Source organism: Triticum urartu, chromosome 6 (assembly GCF_003073215.2).
Source record: "Triticum urartu cultivar G1812 chromosome 6, Tu2.1, whole genome shotgun sequence".
Taxonomy (NCBI): domain Eukaryota; kingdom Viridiplantae; phylum Streptophyta; class Magnoliopsida; order Poales; family Poaceae; genus Triticum; species Triticum urartu.
The window spans coordinates 423,706,447-423,719,400 of NC_053027.1; positions in this window are offsets into that span (position 1 = coordinate 423,706,447).

Below are 12,954 nucleotides of genomic sequence, written 5' to 3' on the forward strand. Positions count from 1 at the left end.
TGATCCACTCCTGGATTACTTTGGTACCTCCCTGCTAGACTTATGCAAGGCACACATCAGGTCTGGTACACAGCATTGCATACATGATAGATCCTATCGCTGATGCATAGGGAACATCTTTCATATTCTCTCTATCTTCTGAAGTGGTCGGGCATTGAGTCTTACTCAATTTCACACCTTGTAACACAGGCAAGAATCCTTTCTTTGCTTGATCCATTTTGAACTTCTTCAAAATTTTGTCAAGGTATGTTGTTTGTGAAAGTCCAATTAAGCGTTTTGATCTATCTCTATAGATCTTTATGCCTAATATGTAAGCAGCTTCACCAAGGTCTTTCATTGAAAAACTCTTATTCAAGTATCCCTTTATGCTATCCAGAAATTCTATATCATTTCCAATCAGTAATATGTCATCCACATATAATATCAGAAATGCTACAGAGCTCCCACTCACTTTCTTGTAAATACAGGCTTCTCCGAAAGTCTATATAAAACCAAATGCTTTGATCACACTATCAAAGCGTTTATTCCAACTCCGAGAGGCTTGCACCAGTCCATAAATGGATCGCTGGAGCTTGCACACTTTGTTAGCTCCCTTTGGATCGACAAAACCTTCTGGTTGCATCATATACAACTCTTCTTCCAGAAATCCATTCAGGAATGCAGTTTTGACATCCATCTGCCAAATTTCATAATCATATAATGCGGCAATTGCTAACATGATTCGGACAGACTTAAGCATCGCTACGGGTGAGAAGGTCTCATCGTAGTCAACCCCTTGAACTTGTCGAAAACCTTTTGCGACAAGTCGAGCTTTGTAGACAGTAACATTACCGTCAGCGTCAGTCTTCTTCTTGAAGATCCATTTATTCTCAATTGCTTGCCGATCATCGGGCAAGTCAACCAAAGTCCATACTTTGTTCTCATACATGGATCCCATCTCAGATTTCATGGCTTCAAGCCACTTTGCGGAATCTGGGTTCACCATCGCTTCTTAATAGTTCGTAGGTTCATCATGATCTAGTAGCATGACTTCTAGAACAGGATTACCGTACCACTCTGGCGCGGATCTCACTCTGGTTGATCTACGAGGTTCAGTAGTATCTTGATCTGAAGTTTCATGATCATTATCATTAGCTTCCTCACTAACTGGTGTAGGTGTCACTGGAACGGTTTTCTGTGATGTACTACTTTCCAGTAAGGGAGCAGGTACAGTTACCTCGTCAAGTTCTACTTTCCTCCCACTCACTTCTTTCAAGAGAAACTCCTTCTCTAGAAAGTTTCCGAATTTAGCAACAAAAGTCTTGCCATCGGATCTGTGATAGAAGGTGTATCCAATAGTTTCCTTTGGATATCCTATGAAGACACATTTCTCCGATTTGGGTTCGAGCTTATCAGGTTGAAGCTTTTTCACATAAGCATCGCAGCCCCAAACTTTCAGAAACGACAACTTTGGTTTCTTGCCAAACCACAGTTCATAAGGCGTCGTCTCAACGGATTTTGATGGTGCCCTATTTAACGTGAATGCGGCCGTCTCTAGAGCGTATCCCCAAAACGATAGCGGTAAATCAGTAAGAGACATCATAGATCGAACCATATCTAGTAAAGTATGATTACGACGTTCGGACACACCATTACGCTGTGGTGTTCCAGGTGGCGTGAGTTGCGAAACTATTCCACAATTTTTCAAATGTACACCAAACTCGTAACTCAAATATTCTCCTCCACGATCAGATCGTAGAAACTTTATTTTCTTGTTACGATGATTTTCAACTTCACTCTGAAATTCCTTGAACTTTTCAAATGTTTCAGACTTATGTTTCATTAAGTAGATATACCCATATCTGCTTAAATCATTTGTGAAGGTGAGAAAATAACGATATCCGCCACAAGCCTCAATATTCATCGGACCACATACATCTGTATGTATGATTTCCAACAAATCTGTTGCTCTCTCCACAGTACCGGAGAACGGTGTTTTGGTCATCTTGCCCATGAGGCATGGTTCGCAAGTACCAAGTGATTCATAATCAAGTGGTTCCAAAAGTCCATCAGAATGGAGTTTCTTCATGCGCTTTACACCGATATGACCTAAACGGCAGTGCCACAAATAAGTTGCACTCTCATTATCAACTCTGCATCTTTTGGCTTCAACATTATGAATATGTGTGTTACTACTATCGAGATTCAACAAGAATAGACCACTCTTCAAGGGTGCATTACCATAAAAGATATTATTCATATAAATAGAACAACCATTATTCTCTGATTTAAATGAATAACCGTCTCGCATTATACAAGATCCAGATATAATGTTCATGCTTAACGCTGGCACCAAATAACAATTATTTAGGTCTAATACTAATCCCGAAGGTAGATGTAGAGGTAGTGTGCCGACTGCGATCACATCGACTTTGGAACCGTTTCCCACGCGCATCGTCACCTCGTCCTTAACCAATCTTCGCTTGATCCGTAGTCCCTGTTTCGAGTTGCAAATATTAGCAACAGAACCAGTATCAAATACCCAGGTGCTACTGCGAGAATTAGTAAGGTACACATCAATAACATGTATATCACATATACCTTTGTTCACCTTGCCATCCTTCTTATCCGCCAAATACTTGGGGCAGTTCCGCTTCCAGTGACCAGTCTGCTTGCAGTAGAAGCACTCAGTTTCAGGCTTAGGTCCAGACTTGGGTTTCTTCTCCTGATCAGCAACTTCCTTGCTTTTCTTCTTGAAGTTCCCCTTCTTCTTCCCTTTGCCCTTTTTCTTGAAACTAGTGGTCTTGTTGACCATCAACACTTGATGCTCCTTCTTGATTTCTACCTCCGCAGCTTTCAGCATTGCGAAGAGCTCGGGAATAGTCTTATTCATCCCTTGCATATTATAGTTCATCACAAAGCTCTTGTAGCTTGGTGGCAGTGATTGGAGAATTCTGTTAATGACACAATCATTTGGAAGATTAACTCCCATCTGAATCAAGTGATTATTATACCCAGACATTTTGAGTATATGCTCACTGACAGAACTGTTCTCCTCCATCTTGCAGCTATAGAACTTATTGGAGACTTCATATCTCTCAATCCGGGCATTTGCTTGAAATATTAACTTCAACTCCTGGAACATCTCATATGCTCCATGACGTTCAAAACGTCGTTGAAGTCCCGATTCTAAGCCGTAAAGCATGGCACACTGAACTATCGAGTAGTCATCAGCTTTACTCTGCCAGACGTTCATAACATCTGGTGTTGCTCCAGCAGCAGGCCTGGCACCCAGCGGTGCTTCCAGGACGTAATTCTTCTGTGCATCAATGAGGATAATCCTCAAGTTACGGACCCAGTCCGTGTAATTGCTACCATCATCTTTCAACTTTGCTTTCTCAAGGAACGCATTAAAATTTAACGGAACAACAGCACAGGCCATTTATCTACAATTAACATAAACAAGCAAGATACTATCAGGGACTAAGTTCATGATAAATTTAAGTTCAATTAATCATATTACTCAAGAACTCCCACTTAGATAGACATCCCTCTAATCATCTAAGTGATCACGTGATCCGAATCAACTAAACCATAACCGATCATCTCGTGAAATGGAGTAGTTTTCAATGGTGAACATCGCTATGTTGATCATATCTACTATATGATTCATGCTCGATCTTTCGATCTCAGTGTTCCGATGCCATATCTGCATATGCTAGGCTCGTCAAGTTTAACCTGAGTATTCTGCGTGTGCAAAACTGGCTTGCACCCGTTGTAGATGGACGTAGAGCTTATCACACCCGATCATCACGTGGTGTCTGGGCACGACGAACTTTGGCAATGGTGCATACTTAGGGAGAACACTTTTATCTTGAAATTTAGTGAGAGATCATCTTATAATGCTACCGTCAATCAAAGCAAGATAAGATGCATAAAAGATAAACATCACATGCAATCAATATAAGTGATATGATATGGCCATCATCATCTTGTGCTTGTGATCTCCATCCTTGAAGCACCATCGTGATCACCATCGTCACCAGCGCGACACCTTGATCTCCATCGTAGCATCGTTGTCGTCTCGCCAATATTATGCTTCTACGACTATCGCTACCGCTTAGTGATAAAGTAAAGCATTATAGGGCGATTGCATTGCATACAATAAAGTGACAACCATATGGCTCCTGCCAATTGCCGATAACTCGGTTACAAAACATGATCATCTCATACAATAAAATTTAGCATCATGTCTTGACCATATCACATCACAACATGCCCTGCAAAAACAAGTTAGACGTCCTCTACTTTGTTGTTGCAAGTTTTACGTGGCTGCTACGGGCTTAAGCAAGAACCAATCTTACCTACGCATCAAAACCACAACGATAGTTTGTCAAGTTGGTGCTGTTTTAACGTTCGCAAGGACCGGGCGTAGCCACACTCGGTTCAACTAAAGTTGGAGAAACTGTCACCCACAAGCCACCTATGTGCAAATCACGTCGGGAGAACCGGTCTCGCGTAAGCGTACGCGTAATGTCGGTCCGGGCCGCTTCGTCCAACAATACCGCCGAAACAAAGTATGACATGCTGGTAAGCAGTATGACTTATATCGCCCACAACTCACTTGTGTTCTACTCGTGCATATAACATCAACATATAAAACCTAGGCTCGGATGCCACTTTGGGTTTCGTAGTAATTTCAAAAAAATTCCTACGCACACGCAAGATCATGGTGATGCATAGCAACGAGAGGGGAGAGTGTGATCTACATACCCTTGTAGATCGCAACGGAAGCGTTTGGTTGATGTAGTCGTACGTCTCCACGGCCCGACCGATCAAGCACCGAAACTATGGCACCTCCGAGTTCTAGCACACGTTCAGCTCGATGACGATCCCTGGACTCCGATCCAGCAAAGTGTCGGGGAAGAGTTTCATCAGCACGACGGCGTGGTGACGATCTTGATGTACTACCGTCGCAGGGCTTCGCCTAAGCACCGCTACAATATTATCGAGGACTATGGTGGAAGGGGGCACCGCACACGGCTAAGAATATGATCACGTGGATCAACTTGTGTGTCTAGGGGTGCCCCCTGCCCCCGTATATCAAGGAGCAAGGGGAGGAGGCCGGCCGGCCCTATAGGCGCGCCAAGGAGGAGTCCTCCTCCTAGTAGGAGTAGGACTCCTACTAGGAGGGGGAAAGAAGTGGGGAGGGAGAGGGAACGGGGGGGGGGGGCGCCCCCCTCTCCTAGTCCAATTCGGACCAGGGGGAGGAGGCGCGTGGCCCACCTTTGGCTGCCCCTCTCTCTCTCCACTAAGGCCCATATGGCCCATTACTTCTCCCGGGGGGGGGGGGGTTCTGGTAACCCTCCGGCTCTCCGGTTTTCTCCGGAATCACCCGGAACACTTCCGGTGTCCGAATATAGCCGTCCAATATATCAATCTTTATGTCTCGACCATTTCGAGACTCCTCATCATGTCCGTGATTCGGCGGCATTGTGGGATGAAGCGGCCCGGACCAACCTTACACGTACGCTTACGTGAGACCGGTTCCACCGACTGACATGCACTAGTTGCATAAGGTGGCTGGCGGGTGTCTATCTCTCCCACTTTAGTCGGCTCGGATTCGATGAACAGGGTCCTTATGAAGGGTAAATAGAAATTGGCAATTCACGTTGTGGTTTAGGCGTAGGTAAGAAACGTTCTTGCTAGAATCCTATAGCAGCCACATAAAAACTTGCAACAACAATTAGAGGACGTCTAACTTGTTTTTGCAGCAAGTGTTTTGTGATGTGATATGGCCAAAGGATGTGATGAATGATATATGTGATGTATGAGATGATCATGTTCTTGTAATAGGAATCACGACTTGCATGTCGATGAGTATGACAACCGGCAGGAGCCATAGGAGTTGTCTTTATTTATTTATGACCTGCGTGTCAACATAAACGTCATGTAATTTACTTTATTGCTAAAGCGTTAGCCATAGTAGTAGAAGTAATAGATGACGAGACAACTTCAAGAAGACACGATGATGGAGATCATGGTGTCATGCCGGTGACAACGATGATCATGGAGCCCCGAAGATGGAGATCAGAAGGAGCAAATGATAATGGCCATATCATGTCACTATTTGATTGCATGTGATGTTTATCATGTTTTACATCTTATTTGCTTAGAACGACGGTAGCTTAAATAAGATGATCCCTCGTAATAATTTCAAGAAAGTGTTCCCCCTAACTGTGCACCGTTGCGAAGGTTCGTTGTTTCGAAGCACCACGTGATGATCGGGTGTGATAGATTCTAACGTTCGAATACAACGGGTGTAAGCCAGATTTACACACGCAATACACTTAGGTTGACTTGACGAGCCTAGCATGTACAGACATGGCCTCGGAACACAGAAGACCGAAAGGTCGAGCATGAGTCGTATAGAAGATACTATCAACTTGAAGATGTTCACCGATGTTGACTAGTTCGTCTCACGTGATGATCGGACACGGCCTAGTTAACTCGGATCATGTTATACTTAGATGACTGGAGGGATGTCTATCTGAGTGGGAGTTCATTGAATAATTTCATTAGATGAACTTAATTATCATGAACTTAGTCTAAATCTTTACAATATGTCTTGTAGATCAAATGGCCCACGTTGTCCTCAACTTCAACGCGTTCCTAGAGAAAACCAAGCTGAAAGACGATGGCAGCAACTATACGGACTGGGTCCGGAACCTGAGGATCATCCTCATAGCTGCCAAGAAAGATTATGTCCTAGAAGCACCGCTAGGTGACGCACCCGTCCCACATAACCAAGACGTTATGAACGCTTGGCAGACACGTGCTGATGATTACTCCCTCGTTCAGTGCGGCATGCTTTACAGCTTAGAAACGGGGCTCCAAAAGCATTTTGAGAGACACGGAGCATATGAGATGTTCGAAGAGCTGAAAATGGTTTTTCAAGCTCATGCCCAGGTCGAGAGATATGAAGTGTCCGACAAGTTCTTCAGCTGTAAGATGGAGGAAAATAGTTCTGTCAGTGAGCACATACTCAAAATGTCTGGGTTGCATAACCGCTTGACTCAGCTGGGAGTTAATCGCCCGGATGACACGGTCATTGATAGAATCCTTCAGTCGCTTCCACCGAGCTACAAGAGCTTTGTGATGAACTTCAATATGCAGGGGATGGAAAAGACCATTCCTGAGGTATATTCAATGCTGAAATCAGCAGAGGTAGAAGTCAAAAAGGAACATCAAGTGTTGATGGTGAATAAAACCACTAAGTTCAAGAAAGGCAAGAGTAAGAAGAACTTCAAGAAGGACGTCAAGGGAGTTGCCGCGCCCGGTAAGCAAGCTGCCGGGAAGAAGCCAAAGAATGGACCCAAGCCCGAGACTGAGTGTTTTTATTGCAAGGGAAGTGGTCACTGGAAGCGGAACTGCCCCAAATACTTAGCTGACAAGAAGGCCGGCAACACGAAATGTATATGTGATATACATGTAATTGATGTGTACCTTACTAGTACTCATAGTAGCTCCTGGGTATTTGATACCGGTGCGGTTGCTCACATTTGTAACTCAAAGCAGGAGCTGTGGAATAAACGGAGACTGACGAAGGACGAGGTGATGATGCGCGTCGGGAATGGTTCCAAGGTCGATGTGATCGCCGTCGGCACGCTACCTCTACATTTACCTATGGGATTAGTTTTAAACCTCAATAATTGTTATTTAGTGCCAGCTTTGAGCATGAACGTTGTATCAGGATCTCGTGTAATTCAAGATGGCTACTCATTTAAATCCGAGAATAATGGTTGTTCTATTTATATGACAGATATGTTTTATGGTCATGCTCTGATGGTGAATGGTTTATTCTTAATGAATCTCGAGCGTAATGCTACACATATTCATAGTGTGAATACCAAAACATGTAAGGTTGATAATGATAGTCCCACATACTTGTGGCACTGCCGCCTTGGTCACATAGGTGTCAAACGCATGAAGAAGCTCCATGTAGATGGACTTTTAGAGTCTCTTGATTACGAATCATTTGACACGTGCGAACCATGCCTCATTGGTAAAATGACCAAGACTCCGTTCTCAGGAACAATGGAGCGAGCAACCAAGTTATTGGAAATCATACATACTGATGTGTGGGGTCCAATGAGTGTTGAGGCTCGTGGTGGCTATCGTTATGTTCTCACCCTCACTGATGACTTGAGTAGATATGGGTATGTCTACTTAATGAAACACAAGTCTGAGACCTTTGAAAAGTTCAAGGAATTTCAGAGTGAGGTTGAGAATCAACGTGACAGGAAAATCAAGTTCTTGCGATCAGATCGTGGGGGAGAATACCTGAGTCACGAATTTGGCACACACTTAAGAAAATATGGAATAGTTTCACAACTCACGCCGCCTGGAACACCTCAGCGTAATGGTGTGTCTGAACGTCGTAATCGCACTCTATTAGATATGGTGCGATCTATGATGTCTCTTACCGATTTACCGCTGTCATTTTGGGGCTATGCTTTAGAGACTGCCACATTCACTTTAAATAGGGCTCCGTCGAAATCCGTTGAGACGACACCGTATGAATTATGGTTTGGGAAGAAACCTAAGCTGTCGTTTCTAAAAGTTTGGGGATGCGATGCTTATGTCAAGAAACTTCAACCTGAAAAGCTCGAACCCAAATCGGAAAAATGCGTCTTCATAGGATACCCTAAAGAAACTATTGGGTATACCTTCTACCTTAGATCCGAAGGCAAGATCTTTGTTGCCAAGAATGGGTCCTTTCTAGAGAAAGAGTTTCTCTCGAAAGAAATAAGTGGGAGGAAAGTAGAACTTGATGAAGTATTGCCTCTTGAACCGGTAAGTGGCGCAGCTCAAGAAAATGTTCCTGAGGTGCCTGCACCGACTAGAGAGGAAGTTAATGATGATGATCATGAAACTTCAGATCAAGTTGCTACTGAACTTCGTAGGTCCACAAGGACACGTTCCGCACCAGAGTGGTACGGCAACCCTGTCTTGGAAATCATGTTGTTAGACAATGGTGAACCTTCGAACTATGAAGAAGCGATGGTGGGCCCGGATTCCGACAAATGGCTGGAAGCCATGAAATCCAAGATAGGATCCATGTATGAAAATGAAGTCTGGACTTTGACTGACTTGCCCGATGATCGGCGAGCCATAGAAAATAAATGGATCTTTAAGAAGAAGACAGACGCGGATGGTAATGTGACCATCTATAAAGATCGACTTGTCGCTAAGGGTTATCGACAAGTTCAAGGGGTTGACTACAATGAGACTTTCTCACCCGTAGCGAAGCTGAAGTCCGTCCGAATCATGTTAGCAATTGCCGCATTCTATGATTATGAGATATGGCAAATGGATGTCAAAACGGCATTCCTTAATGGTTTCCTTAAGGAAGAATTGTATATGATGCAGCCGGAAGGTTTTGTCGATCCTAAGAATGCTGACAAGGTGTGCAAGCTCCAACGCTCGATTTATGGGCTGGTGCAAGCATCTCGGAGTTGGAACATTCGTTTTGATGAGATGATCAAAGCGTTTGGGTTTATGCAGACTTATGGAGAAGCCTGCATTTACAAGAAAGTGAGTGGGAGCTCTGTAGCATTTCTCATATTGTATGTGGATGACATACCGTTGATGGGAAATGATATAGAATTCTTGGAAAGCATAAAGGCCTACTTGAACAAGTGTTTTTCAATGAAGGACCTTGGAGAAGCTGCTTATATATTAGGCATCAAGATCTATAGAGATAGATCGAGACGCCTCATTGGTCTTTCACAGAGTACGTACCTTGACAAGATATTGAAGAAGTTCAAAATGGATCAGTCAAAGAAGGGGTTCTTGCCTGTATTGCAAGGTACGATATTGAGCACGGCTCAATGCCCGACCACGGCAGAATATAGAAAAAAGATGAGTGTCGTCCCCTATGCCTCAGCCATAGGGTCTATCATGTATGCTGTGCTGTGTACCAGACCTGATGTAAACCTTGCCGTAAGTTTGGTAGGAAGGTACCAAAGTAATCCCGGCATGGAACACTGGACAACGGTCAAGAATATCCTGAAGTACCTGAAAAGGACCAAGGAAATGTTTCTCGTTTATGGAGGTGACGAAGAGCTCGTCATAAAGGGTTACATCGATGCTAGCTTCGACACAGATCTGTATACTTCTAAGTCACAAACCGGATACGTGTATATTTTGAATGGTGGGGCAGTAAGCTGGTGCAGTTGCAAGCAAAGCATTGTGGCGGGATCTACATGTGAAGCGGAGTACATGGCAGCCTCGGAGGCAGCACAAGAAGCAGTGTGGGTGAAGGAGTTCATTACCGACCTAGGAGTTATACCCAATGCGTCGGGCCCGATGACTCTCTTCTATGACAACACTGGAGCTATTGCCCTTGCCAAGGAGCCCAGGTTTCACAGGAAGACCAGGCATATCAAGCGTCGCTTCAACTCCATTCGTGAAAGTGTTCAAAATGGAGACATAGAGATTTTTAAAGTACATACGGACCTGAATGTAGCAGATCCGTTGACTAAACCTCTCCCTAGAGCAAAACATGATCAACACCAGAACTGCATGGGTGTTCAATTCATCACAATGTAACTAGAATATTGACTCTAGTGCAAGGGGGAGACTGTTGGAAATATGCCCTAGAGGCAATAATAAAATGGTTATTATTATATTTCTTTGTTCATGATAATTGTCTATTGTTCATGCTATAATTGTGTTATCCGGAAATCGTAATACATGTGTGAATACATAGACCACAACACATCCCTAGTGAGCCTCTAGTTGACTAGCTCGTTGATCAAAAGATAGTCATGGTTTCCTGACTATGGACATTGGATGTCATTGATAACGGGATCACATCATTAGGAGAATGATGTCATGGACAAGACCCAATCCTAAGTATAGCTCAAAGATCGTGTAGTTCGTTTGCTGTAGCTTTTCTGAATGTCAAGTATCATTTCCTTAGACCATGACATTGTGCAACTCCCGGACACCGTAGGAGTGCCTTGGGTGTGCCAAACATCATAACGTAACTAGGTGACTATAAAGGTACATTACAGGTATCTCCGAAAGTGTCTGTTGGGTTGGCACGAATCGAGACTGGGATTTGTCACTCCGTATGACGGAGAGGTATCTCTGGGCCCACTTAGTAATGCATCATCATAATGAGCTCAATGTGATCAAGTGGTTGATCATGGGATCATGCATTACGGTACGAGTAAAGTGACTTGCCGGTAACGAGACTGAACAAGGTATTGGGATACCGACGATCGAGTCTCGGGCAAGTAACGTACCGATTGACAAAGGGAATTGTATACGGATTGATTGAATCCTCGACATCGTGGTTCATCCGATGAGATCATCGTGGAGCATGTGGGAGCCAACATGGGTATCCAGATCCCGCTATTGGTTATTGACCGGAGAGTCGTCTCGGTCATGTCTGCATGTCTCCCGAACCCGTAGGGTCTACACACTTAAGGTTCGGTGACGCTAGGTTGTTAGGAAGACTTGTATGTGATTACCGAATGTTGTTCGGAGTCCCGGATGAGATCCCGGACGTCACGAGGAGTTCCGGAATGGTCCGGAGGTGAAGATTTATATGTAGGAAGTTGTCATACGGTCACCGGAAAGGTTCGAGGGCATATCGGTATTGTATCGGGGCCACCGGAGGGGTTCCGGGGGTCCACCGGGAGGGGCCACCTCTTCCGGAGGGCCTTATGGGCTGTATGGAGAAGGGAACCAGCCCAAGTGGGCTGGGGCGCCATACCCCCCTAGGGCCCATGCGCCTAGGGTTTGGGGGAAACCCTAAGGGGGGGCGCCCCCTTGCTTGGGGGGCAAGCCCCCCTCCCCTTGGCCGCCGCCCCCCTCTAGATCTTATCTAGAGGGGGCCGGGCCCCTTCCCACTTCCCCTATAAATAGAGGGGTGAGGGGAGGGCTGCATACAACATCCAAGGCGCAGCCCCTCCCCTCCTCAACACCTCTCCTCCTCCATAAGAGCTTGGCGAAGCCCTGCCGGAGTACTGCAGCTTCACCACCACCACGCCGTTGTGCTGCTGTTGGAGCCCTCTTCCTCAACCTCTCCCTCCTCCTTGCTGTATCAAGGCGCGGGAGACGTCCTCGCTCCATACGTGTGTTGAATGCGGAGGTGCTGTCCGTTCGGCGCTAGGATCTTCGGTGATTTGGATCACGACGAGTACGACTCCATCAACCCGTTCTCTTGAACGCTTCCGCTCGTGATCTACAAGGGTATGTAGATGCACTCCTCTCTCCCTCGTTGCTAGATGACTCCATAGATTGATCTTGGTGATGCGTAGAAAATTTTAAAATTCTGCTACGTTCCCTAACAGCTGCACCCCTCACCGGTGTGGTCACTCGGGCTCGGACTGGGACACTCCATCCTAGCACGCGCTACACGTCTGACGAGTACGCGTGTGCTGCCTCTACCTCGGCACCGTCGCCACTCCCCACCTCCGCTTGCGCAGCCCTTCGGGATCCGAACTGGCTTGCTACGATGCGTGAGGAGTTTGACGCCCTGCAGCGCAACCGTACGTGGCAGCTTGTCCCGCGGCCTCCCCGTGCCAATGTGATCACTGGCAAGTGGGTCTTCCACCACAAGACTCGCCCCGACGGCTCTCTTGAGCGCTACAAGGCACGTTGGGTGGTGCGCGACTTTTGCCAGCGTGCTGACATGGACTTCACCGACACCTTCACCCCGGTTGTCAAACCGGGCACGATTCGCGCTGTCCTCCAGCTTGTTGTTTCTCGCGCCTGGCCAGTTCAGCAGCTAGATGTGTCTAATGCTTTTTTGCATGGCCATCTCGACGAGCATGTGTTTTGTCAGCAGCCTACTAGTTTCATCGACACTGACTATCTGGACCACATGTGCTTGCTCTCCCGTTCTCTCTATGGGTTGAAGCAGGCGCCTCGGGCCTGGTACCAGCGGATTGCGACCTT